Below are 12528 nucleotides of genomic sequence, written 5' to 3' on the forward strand. Positions count from 1 at the left end.
TGTATGTTTAGCAGCACCCTTGGCCTTGACACACTCTATGCTAGTAGCACTCTTCCAGTTTCGACAATCAAAAAAGGCTCTAGACATTTTCAAAAGTCCCTTGAGTGTGAGAGGAAATCGATTCCAGATGAGAACCACTGATGTAGGTTTAGTGTTTGGGGCAAGTATACAGAAACAATGTGTGTCATTCTCATAGCATCAAATCATGATTTATTCCATTACTGGTATCGTCAACTTCTGATGGCTTCATTAAGGTAGTTCTGCCAGAATGCTCCACTGTGAATTTGATGGTTTTGTTTTTTCCTTTATAACTAATATGTGTCATTTAAGGTCATGCAAATATAGTTTCTTATACTTTCACCTACTAATTTTGTTATTCATTGATGATTTTTGCCTGAAGCAATAATCGCTGTTGTTTTTGCCAGCATTAACTTCTACATTGATTACGTCTACTTCTACTTTAAGAGCTTTCCCTTTTCCTCCATTTATTTTTTCATTTAATTATTTATTTATATTGGTATGAACTCATGCAGTTTTATTTTATTCATTGTGTTGCTCAGATTGTCCCAGATATGGTCACTGGGAGCTCCTTGAAGTTAGCTTTTTAAAAAATTTTGCTGATATATAAAATGCAACCTAAGTAAAGAATAAGACAATTTCTCAATGCCTTCCATCACAATGCTATGCCCAAGTCTCTTCTTCGTGGACATTCTGGAGCTGCCCTGATACTAGGTTTAGATTTTATTCAGTAGGTGATGGTGATGGGAGTCATTTGGTTTTTAAAACCAGGAGCCAGTTGATCAGGTCAGCAAATAAGAAAACATGACTCTGAGACAACCTGAAGTTCGGAAGCTGGGGAGGCAGCCACACTGCAGCAGAGACAGTGGCTCAGGGAGAGAGGGTCATTTTAAGAGAAGGAGGATGCCACGGCTCAGATGCAAGGAAGAGAGATCTGTGAGATAACATAATACCTAAAGGAAATGTGCGTGGAGGGCTCACTGCACACCAAGTGCTCTGCCAAGCATCATCTCACCTGTTCTTCTCAAGAAATGTGTGTGGTCAGTACAATCAGAGGCCTCACCAAGCACAGCCACTTCTAATGTTTGCCCTAGCTCCCTGGACTTTAGACCCCTGCAACAAAAGATTCAAATGATCTCTAATGGACCTTGAGCCTTTCACCACTCTCCAAAGACTCGAAATTCCATGAGTGTCTTGAGTTGCTGTGAAAGTCACATGGCCACAATATAGCTCCCAGGGAGGAAAAAATATCTGCCACTTTTACTTTCTGTGATGTGTCCTGTCTTATTACTTTCTTGTATTCTCTCTAAATAGAAAAGGTGTTTAGAGGCTGGGCAGCCAAAATGACAAGTGTGTAATCCAAAATTACAGATAATGATGAAAGAGATATCTTAATGCCTATTGCTTATAAAACACTTGAAATTGTTATGGTTTATAATATGTATGCTTATTTATATATTCCCTTCCAAAAGCATTGTACCAGCTTGCACTTAGTGTTTGACACCATGAATTCATTGATCCAATAGTAATTTTCAATCTCTTCCTCTCTTGCTACTTTTTACCCTAGAAGATGGAAAAACAAAGCATTTCCTGACTTTGTGATACGTGATATAAACAGAAGATTACAGGGAAGATTTTGAAAGTTTCTGTTTTCTTAACATCCTCCCAGTTTCTTTCTTTCTTTCTTTTTTTTCCTGTCTTGAAGGCTGATGTGGTGTCTGGAGATACTGTATCCACTTTGCAACCATGTGGTAGTAGGCAAACGGGAAAGGCCAAGAAAATCACAGAAACAAGGCTGTGACATCAACAGGCTGGTAAATGAAAACCAGCACCTACCTGACGCCAGATATTTTCTTCTGTGACAAAACAAATTTACTGTACAGAGCGACAGAAACCATAGAGATGATATGTGCGTGTGTGTGTGTGTGTGTATACATGTGTGTATATATGTAAGTGTGTGTATATATATATGTATGTGTGTGTATGTATGTACGTATGTATATATACAGAGAAAGAGATTTTCAGGAATTGGTTGACATGATTATAGAGGCTGGCAAGTCTAAAATCTGTAGGCTGGTCCAGCAGGCTGATGATACAGGGAAGAGCTGATTGTCCACCAATTTAAATGTTAATCTCATCCAAAAACACCCTCACAGAAACATCCAGAATAATATTTGAGCAAATATCTAGATACCATGGCCTAGCCAAGTCGACACATAAAATTAACCATCTTAGTCGCTATAAGTTAGTTTTATGTTACATGCAGCCCAAAGCATTCTTGATAAACAGTGCTATTTGAATGAATTAAAAGTATTTCCCTGCTCTGTCTTTACTTATTCTGCATCTTCTATATTCTCAGCCAAGATCTATGTCTTTGAAAATCCGACCATTCCACTGTGTATCAAAGCCTATAAGAAACACTGATAAATATCTATATATTTTTACAGAAATTTTTTCTCATCCCCCCCCCCAATTGTTTACTATGGTATAAACCTGTGATGTCTAATATGGTAATGATTAACTACATGTGGCAACTGAGCATTTGAAATTGGGGTAGTTTAAACTGAGTTGTGCTGTAAGTATAAAATACACATTGAATTTTAAACCTTTAATTCAAGAAAAAAATGTAAAATATCTCTAATTTTTTACATTAAACAAGATTTTAGATATGTAGGGTCAAATAAGTATATTAAATATAGTGTTAAAATTAATTTCACTTGATTCTTTCTATTTTTTTTAATGTGGCTACTAGAAAATTTTAAATTACATATGTAAATTGCATTCGTGGCTCACAGTATATTTCAATGGGGGAGGGCTGGTATATACATAGAAAAAATTTTTTGAAAAATTCACTGTCATATTTGTAACTATAAATTTTATTTGTATTGTAAAATTCTATTAAAAATACAATTTGACATTTGTTTTAATTTTTTCAAGGGCTAGCTGCAGTGTTATTCAGAGTTCAAAAAATTATAATAAAAAATCCTACATGTAATGAGAAGATTATAAGAACAGAGAATCAGTACTTTGTGTCCAAAAACTTTAGCGATTTTCCCAGCTCAGTGAATTGTGAGAACTCAGCTTTTCCAGAGAATAAATATGCTATTTTTAACATTTTTATTATACTATTTGTCACAGGCTGTCCCATGAGAGTATCAACAATCAATTTCAAACAGAATCAACCACACTTTCCACATGTGACTTGGAACATCTGGCCTGCTTCAGTCCCCGTTTACATCGGGCGGGTGCTGGTCTGACTTGATACTTATGCTCCTAAAATCCTCTGTCCTACTTCCCACATTGGAAATGAGATAAGGCAAACACCATCTTCAAGGGGCCAGCCTTCAGCAAGTCTGGGTCCTAGGCTTGTATTTCTCCTCACTTGGACTGCAGGCCCTTTCTGACAGAGTGCTGCGCTGCAGAGGTATCACTGACACAGTTATTTATTTGGTATTTTCCTTAATGGGTGAAGATGAAAGCTTCGATCTGGGAAAAATTCATCCAGCACCTCCTAGCTGAAAGAGATCACAATACTTGCTCTGAGCAGAATGGCTTAAGTGGGAGGTACCGATTCTTAAGAGGCACAGGGCTGTTGTGACAACTATATAATGAAGGTAAAGTTCATGACTGGAAAAATGAAAAATGAAAATGTGCTCATTCAGTCAAGGACACTAAAGCAATAAAAGACACACACACACACACACACACACACACACACACACACACACAAAATGCGATCTAGAGGGATGGGAAGAGAACTATGTAAACTTAAGCCTTTAAGCACTACCTGTCTTTCCGAAAAGTTAGAAACACAGCATTAAAAATTTACTGTTGCTGTTGGCTATCAAAATAAGTACTATAGTAAATTCTTTCTTAAAGAATTTCTTTTCTTAAAGAACTTTAATTAAGTGAAGCTATCCCTATTATGTTTTCCAAGTAAAGGTCTCCATACTAGTTTTTCTTTAAATTAGAGGCACATGTAGAAGATTCTAGGTCATATAAGAAGTAGAGTCTTCAGAATAAATTGACACTTTGACTTACCCATATTCGTTAGGGAGACACCCTGTATCTCTCACTACACCGTGATGCACATGAAAAAACAATACACACTTAGGTGGTCTCAGCAATGATAACAAGACTCCTAAGAAAGCATTTGCCTCAGCAGAAAACAAATTCCATTTTTAAGATGATCGTTATGAAGCATTTGAAAATATTTAAGCAGAATTCATATGAATAAAAAATTTACTGAAGATTAAATATATTTGAACAAATATATGCCATTCCTTAATCATCTCTAATCTTAACATGCTTGATGCTTTCTACCGCACTCATAATTCTATGAAATGGATGACAGAGAAGATATTGAAAGTTTAAACTTGAGGCTAGGTTTGATTTAAAGTCACTGCTACCGTAACTTTTAAACTCTATCTGTTAATTGCAATGAAAAGTAACAGACGTTTTTTGTATATTTTGTACATAGGGTACAATTTTTATTTCCAGAATGTTTATGAGGAGTATTATAACTTTTTATGTTGTACATAGTCTTCACAATATTCCCTTTAGTGAGTATTTGATGGATAAATGAATAAATGAATGAAATGGAAACAAAAATGCAGAAAAATAAAAAAACAAAAGAAATTCTGCAAAATTAATATAGTGTTTTCATTGAGAGAAAGTTCTCACAATATGCCTTTTACTTTTAATACCTAACAAGAATTTATACGACTTGCTAAAAAGATTTGCTACCATTTACACATCAACAGAGGTGGCTGCTGTTTTGTTTGTTTGGTTTTTCCCTTTAGAAGAGGGGTCGAGTGACAGAGAGCCTGTACTCTGTGAAGGAGATATAGCACTAACATCCACATTGCAGGGCCATGATCAAGTTCTTCCTCTTAATAATGGTACTAGGGCAAAGAGTAGATAAAATATTTGTATCTATTTTTTAAAAAAGTCAAGTTGTTAACACTTTGCAATGCTTTCGAACATTTCATTGGGTTTTGCCCATGCCGAAATCCCATCTAACCATGCTGATAGGCTGTATTTCAAGAGTTTAATCAAGCTCAATATTAGACACATGAATATCTTTTCCCATAAAAATTGTTCTAAAAGATAGGTGGGTTCCTTAGCTCATGCCCAAAGCCTAATCATATTATAATGTGGCTGAAACATCTTATGTTTGTAATGATCCATAGTTAACAATAATCCTATGTAATATTAGTCATTAAGAGAAAAATAATGAGGTAAAGTGAAAAATATTTACACTTGAAAGCTGGCATTTAAAGAAAAGTTTTAATTAGACAAAAGATGAGGAGCTAGAATCTTGTGTTTATTTTCAAGGGTTTTAGAACTTGATCATACTGGTTTTTTATGATGTCTACTATTGATCGCTTTTTCTTTTATTTAAGTGAGAATAATCTGGTGCATTAATCAGTTAGAATGTAAGCTCCAAGAGCCCAAGGACCTATCGGTTTTACTTGTCATTATGTCCTCAGCACCTAGAACAGCATCTGACATAAAGCAGGCGCTCAATAAATATTGCATTCATCCATTCAATAATTCTACAAATATTTGAGTGTCTGCCATGTGCATGCCACTATAGAGAAGCTGGGAATATAAAAAAAAGGAAGAGAGAAAAACAAATCTCCACTCTCTTGGAGTCTCTCTCTTGCAAGGAAGAGAATAACTCACAAAAGAATCTCACTAATAAATATAGTAAACATTTAAAATTAGCTAAGTGTTCTAAAGGAAAGAGTTACTTTGCCATGATTAGCACATATTTTTGACTCCAAAATGAAATAAAGAGGAAGAAGGAATATAATTTTCCTAAGAACTGAGGTTAAGGGGCAAGAAGGAAGATTATGAGTGTGTAAGCGGAAGAGAATAAACTTTCCAGAGATGCAGTGAACCCAAAGCTGAGAGGATGCAAAGACAGAGACGAGGTGCCATGCATAGCTGTACACTGCGCCGCATGTGAGGGCGGGGTGAACATAAGGAAGTGCAGGGAAACGTCCTCCCAGGGCACAAAGCTTTGCTGTCCAGAGTGGATCCATGGAAGTGGAATGGTGAGGGAGGGGGAAGGCAGAATGCAACTTCATTCAAATACACAGGATGTTTCCTCTCTAAGAAAAGTTCCCATGTTAAGTCTTTCTGAAAAGTTAATTTTTACGATTTAGACAAATAACTTTTGATTTAATAAAATCACTTTTTATTATTGAGTTCTATAAAACCAGTTGGAAGGATAAATTTAAGGATGCAACTGAACGCTATTTATTAATTAGAGAGTATGATAAGGCATCCAATTCGAACAGCCTCTGCCATCACAGCAATATTTTCTCCTCCTTATCATCACCGATCCAAAACTGCATTCTTAACCCCAGTAGCTGTCCTTTGCTTACTACTCGGTTCAGACAGCTTGGCCACATCCCTGTCTCCATGATGTCATCTTCTATTCTCCCATCTCGCTCATCCTTCTTCTCCAACAGTCTGTCAGAATGGCCTAGACACAGGCCAACACATCAGTGCACCCTGCAGAGAGCAATAGGACATCTTCTTGATGGCATGAAAGAAAACTACATTTTTCCAGTAGCAGGAAAAGAATTAACAGTGACCTCTAGGGGCCTGGCATCTGGGACTTCACTTGGTCAAGGGTGGCTACCATCCAAGCCAGCATCAAGGAATTTTATTTTGTTCTTTTGCTTTTTTACAATTTTAACCCAATTGTTATGATCTTTGAAAGACAGGACATGTTGTTTTCAAGGGAGCCAGAAAGATATAGCATTATGTTGCAAAACTGTTACAAAAATATCTCCAGTACTTCCTGATTAGATGCATTGCAGATGAGATCTGTCTGTTTGCAAGATGAGGTTAAAGTTCAAAGAAGCAAGCACATAGTGAGGTTTTTTCCCTTACTTTTTTTAAATGCATACCCATGTGCATATGCATGCAAGTGAACGTGAGCACACACATCATCTTCAGAGCTGAGGATTCTGGAAACTTTTATTTTGGAAAACAATTTAGCCACAAGAGACTGAATCATATGGTTCCAAATAATAACATGCATTTGATTGTTTTAAATATACATTTGTCAGTTACAAGCACATGGAATCTTAAAAACTACTACTAAGTCAAGAAAGTCTCCATATCTAAGATTTAAATGCAAATAAGCATTCTCATGCTGAATAAGTTCCAGAAATAGAAGGAGTAGGAGTCTATATAGTTAGCTTCTTTGGTATCTGAGCCCCAAGGATTTAAAGAGGAATAGAAGTAAGTTATTTCCTACGAATTTTAAATGAAGCATAAATTAAACTCCTCAGATGCAATTATTTCTCTTTATGGTCCAAAGCACCAGCTGTGTAGGTTCAAGAGTCATGCAGAGCTCAGGCAGTCGTTTGCCAGTCTGTCTCTATTAGCTGACACTCACATCAAGTGCTGAAGGACAAGCTTTAGATGCTAAAACCACTGTTCTCTTACTTCAACAGTTGAAAAAATATTTTCAAAGCTGTAGCTATTTTTGTTTGTAGAAAATATCTGATCACACTCTAATTTTCTTCTGTAAAAGAATTATTAGGGGGTCTAGAAAATAAGGAGGGAGCAACAAAGAAGTAATAGCTTACTTCTTTTTTAAAGCATACATGAGCTAGACAGAGTATACTCAATGACAAAATATATCTCCAACGAGATAATACAAACGTATCTGTCTTAAGCGTATTCTGAGAAGTTTAGCAGTTTTGTAAATTTTATTTCTCATCATTTTAGTTTTAAAATTTCTTTCCGATAGCTTGTTTTTGATTTTTCTCTCACTGGCAGTGGCTTCCAACCTGTTAGCTCCTCCCAAATCGGAGAACACCAGGCTGTCTCATTGAGGAGCACAGTGTGTAGCCCTAGGGCTGAAGTTTTGAAGTGCTGCTGACTACCTTGCATGCAGCGCACCTAGGGCGGGATTCGTAGCACACATGGACGAAGAAACAGAGGGTATCAAACCTTCTGGGGACATGATGCTACTGTCATGTTGAAGGGCATAGACTTCTTCAGAGTTACTACAAAAGAGAACTAAGGTGAAAGTTACAGTTGTAGTTTCATGCAGTAGTTCTCTAAATTTTCATCTGTAACATATTTTACTGTGTGCCATTTTAATCCTCATCAATTTATCAATTTATCAAAATTATTAACTTCGAGTTACTAATTTCTTATGAGAAGATTGTGAGCAGCCTCCTCAGATATCTCAGGATTGCTTTGGGGCCAAACTCCAATGCCAATCATTTGGGTTCCTGCTTTGCACTTGTCCTGAGGAGTTTGAGAGATGCAGGGATTAGATGCAGGTTGAGACAAGTGAGAACAATAACAGTGTAATGTGAGCGTTAGTGAAGGTTTGTTCTTTTAAGACAAACATGAGGCTACAGAAGCCCTGGATGCATGTGTGTGTGCGTGCATGTACGTTTATAAACCAGGGAGATCTAATAAAGCTGACTGACTCTAAAAGGAACCTCCAATCTGTTCTAAAATGCTCTTCCTAAAAGATAAAAGCTGTTAGAGCCCCCAAGTGTAAACAGTGCAAATCCGTACAAATATTCATCATTACTTTATCCGAGGTAGTGGCCATTGGCTCACTTCAGCCTCGTGAAACTCAATCTGTTTCCCTGATCCTTCCTATTAAATAAACGGTGTGTTGCAAGCAGCCATAATTGTTCTTTAAAAAAATATTGAAGTGCCTGGTCTCATACGAATTTAAATACTATCACTTCATACAGGTCAGTATCAGATAAACTTAACCATTTTGCCTAAGAGATAAATACCTAAGTGCTTTGTTTCTTCAGGCAGCTAAGGGCATCTGTTCTCTACTCCTTCTTTTGAGGGAAATCAAGAGTATAACCTTGGCTTGTCTGAAAGGGCACCGAATCCAGGAAAGGAATCTAAATTAATGCCTGGCTCTACTCGACACACAAAGCACTCTTCCTTGGAAATCTCTATTGGCTCTTCCACAAAAAGTGAATACAGTGGGACTCAAGTAACAATTTCATGGACAGGGAGTAGATGCAAATGTGTTTGTAAAATGGATGTTATGCGCAGGATAGTTTATACTTATGATATCAAAGACATCATTTGGTTTTGAAATATACATCATCTTAATTAGCTTAGAGATAGCTCCTATAATACCAGAAAGGATGAACAAAGACCAGAGGAAAGCTTATTTAATTGTCCATATCAATATTACTTTCCTTGGGACCACAAGAGAGAGTTTCTTTCTGAAATATTTGCCTGGGAAATGAGAACAATCCATTTGCTCATGTGTACTTTCTGCCAGAGGGATGGTCCATGGATACGAAAGGTAAGTCCCGTGAAGTTATTATACAAAGTTATAAGTGGTGGGGAGAGTGGGCAGAGGTGGAAATTGAATTATTGTAAATAAATATCTTTAGGAAAAGCAAGTTTTAACATTCAATTGTAGAACTTGAGTGAACAGGACAATGAAAACTTCGTGTTTATGCTCAGTGAAGGCAGAAGGTTAGAAATGGGAAAGAAGTTGTGTTTCCTTCTGCTTTATTCACTGAACAACTGCCATGTTCTGGGAACTGCCAGTTTTAATTTCTACATTGCAGTTCCATCTCTCCTGCATGTCTTTTTTGTATTGGGGCATCTCCATTAATATCCACCACTATAAATTCATAAATGAAAATTCATGAGTGTGTGCTCTTCCTAATACTCCTAAGGAAGCCTGTGGTGAGGAGTATAATAATCAGAAAACATGGATTATAGTTTAGTTCTGCTAAAGACCATAAAATCTTGGACCAATCATTGAATCTCTCTGACTTTTCCTACCCATTAAGTGAAGGGAGCAGAGGATAGAAATTGACAATTCTCAAACTTTGGAATTTTTGCAAGGGGTCCACAAGTCCACGTAAACCAAGTCCTGTTGACTGTCTTAATGGCTGAAGACATACCTAATTCCATTTTGTAAATGTGTTGAGAAGTGCTATGATTAAGGAAATACAAATGTACTTAAGTCATGAACTTGTAAAATATTATGTATTTGCCCAATCAGAAGATACTAAGAGTATGACCACCATCATACAGTTGTTCATGAAAATTTTTAAAGAAGAGATCTTCATACTAGAAAATGTTGGGAACCACCCAACTAAATGGCAGAGACGATCTCTTAATATCATTTAACTGATATACCATTGAAATCCCATTGCCTGAAGAGAAAATTCTCTTCTATTTAGGCAATAGTATTAAGTGTTTTTCTTTCACTAACACTTTTAGTTCTCAGCATCCATCATTCTATATCGAGATGGCAATCTTTGAGGCACTATCAATATACCTTCATTTGAATTGCAGTGTAGGGTTTCTGCAAAGCTGTCAACTGTTTTTTTGTCTAATGATACAAATTTAGCAAGTCTTGTTGAGGTGAAGTCTTAGACAAAATGGCCCATTCAAGGATCTAATTTCGGTTTAAAGGCATTTTACTAGCTCCAGGAAAAGAAAAAATGGCGATGCAATTATTTAAAAGTATGTGACCTGATCACATCAAAATAGGACTCTATAGCAAAATTGGAATTTAACCTCTACCCTAATTATTGGGCAGTTCCTATTAATAGAATGTACCATATCTCAGCAGAAAATGTGACAAAATCTTAAAGTGGTTGCCCCAAAGATGAAGTATTCAAGATGGGTTTGTTTGAAAGGTTAACTGGCAACCATGTGACTAATGATGACTTCTGAGCAATAAATCCAGCAGACCAATATCAATTGCATTGCCCTAATTAGCCACATGTACCCATCAGAAGTGGCATCTTTAGACAGAAATATGAATGGTGTATCTGCTTCTTTATGTATCAAACCACACTTGTGAAGTAAATTCTTTCAAACAAACTTTGTATGTCTGGTGTGACTTGGGGCAGTTCAAGAACCACACATGGCATCTTCGTCTGTAGGTTTTTTTTTTTTTTCCTAGTAGAAAGAATAAATTTGTGGGTGTATTTCCTTCTCATTTGATAATTTTTCAGCTACAGTTCCCAAGTGCTTTTCATTTGACGTTACCAGATCCCTTTTATTTTTCAGATTTAAGTCCAACTTGTGCAAGGAAGTAAAGACAGCTGTTACAAAACAGCCTCCAAAATGATCAGAAAGACTAAACTCTGACTATTGCCATTTCCTGGGTCTCTACATTACTAAGTGCCAAGTCTGTCCAGAACAATAACAGACACAAGAACTTTTGCCCCATTTGTATTCAAATGTACACTAAAGTGAAAATGCTTTTCAACAAAAACAAAAACCAAGATACCTATGGACATCTTCCTTTTTATTTTTGTTGTTACTCAAATTCTACAAAACAGGAATGAAATGTTTTCTCCCTTCCTGTGTAAATGGATGTCTGGCAGCATTAAATTTGCAAAATGCTTTTTGAACTTGATTCTCAAAAATTGTGTATTAGTCATCTGAATAGATACTTACTGATTTTTCCTCATCGGAAAGTCTTAGGTAGTCTCGCTTAAACAAAAAAATGTTAGGTCCTATCTTGTACTGTCCTATCTTCTGAGCTTCTATTCTAAAAGCTGTTTTCAAACTTTAGAAAATTCATTGTCAGGTCATTTTGGGGGGTTATAACAAAGAGAAGGAGACTTGATGATTACTTTGCTTAACTATGACACTATCCCCTTTTAGAAAGCGGAACTTAAGAGACAATAGGATGGCAATATCACCAGATACATTATATCACTGAATGAACAAAAGTGAATTTGGAGCTGAAAGACTATTTTCAGCTTTCCAAATGGAAGAAAATCTTTATTTTCTGCTATGCAATGTCTCAACAACTCTCTACATTTCCTGTATGAGCTTAGACTGATACAAATTTATTTCCTATTTGACTTAGAGAGGCATGTAACTTTCCAGGCAATTGATTGCATATAAAATGAATGTTAGACACGTTTCTTTTGCCTATAATTTGCTCCTCACCAAAAAAAAAAAAAAAAAAAAAAAAAAAAAAGTGTATGCCTTTAATGCTACTGGAAAAAAAATGTTATTAAATGCCTTTTTTGTACTGTTCCTCTGTCAATTAAAATTTTGACTTCAGGAAAACTGAGCTTGCTGTGATCGTTTTAGAAAAGGCAATTCTGAATTAACTAGCTCAGAACTGCACACAAGAGAGTGTATTGGGTGATTACTAGGAAATGATTTATAATTTTTTTTTTTAATAAAAAGTAAAGTGCAGAAGTACTAGAAAAACCAAAGATGCGAACTCTACTTCTAGCATCATCTGGCTCATCTATAAACTATTATCATTGCACAATAACCAGTTGTAAAAGATTGTAACATATTGTTAAAGATTGTTAAAGAATTAGAAAAATCATCAGAGGTCTCTCACCGCCAAAAGAACTAAATCTGAGAAGAATCTTACCTAAAAACAAAATAATCACATGCATTTTTATATAAGATAGTCATTGTGTGAAGACTTTAGGGAAAACAAAATGGGGCTAATTAGTGCTATAGAAACAACTGAATCAGTGGAAAATC

Source organism: Rousettus aegyptiacus, unplaced genomic scaffold (assembly GCF_014176215.1).
Source record: "Rousettus aegyptiacus isolate mRouAeg1 unplaced genomic scaffold, mRouAeg1.p scaffold_m13_p_2, whole genome shotgun sequence".
NCBI classification, from domain to species: Eukaryota; Metazoa; Chordata; class Mammalia; order Chiroptera; family Pteropodidae; genus Rousettus; species Rousettus aegyptiacus.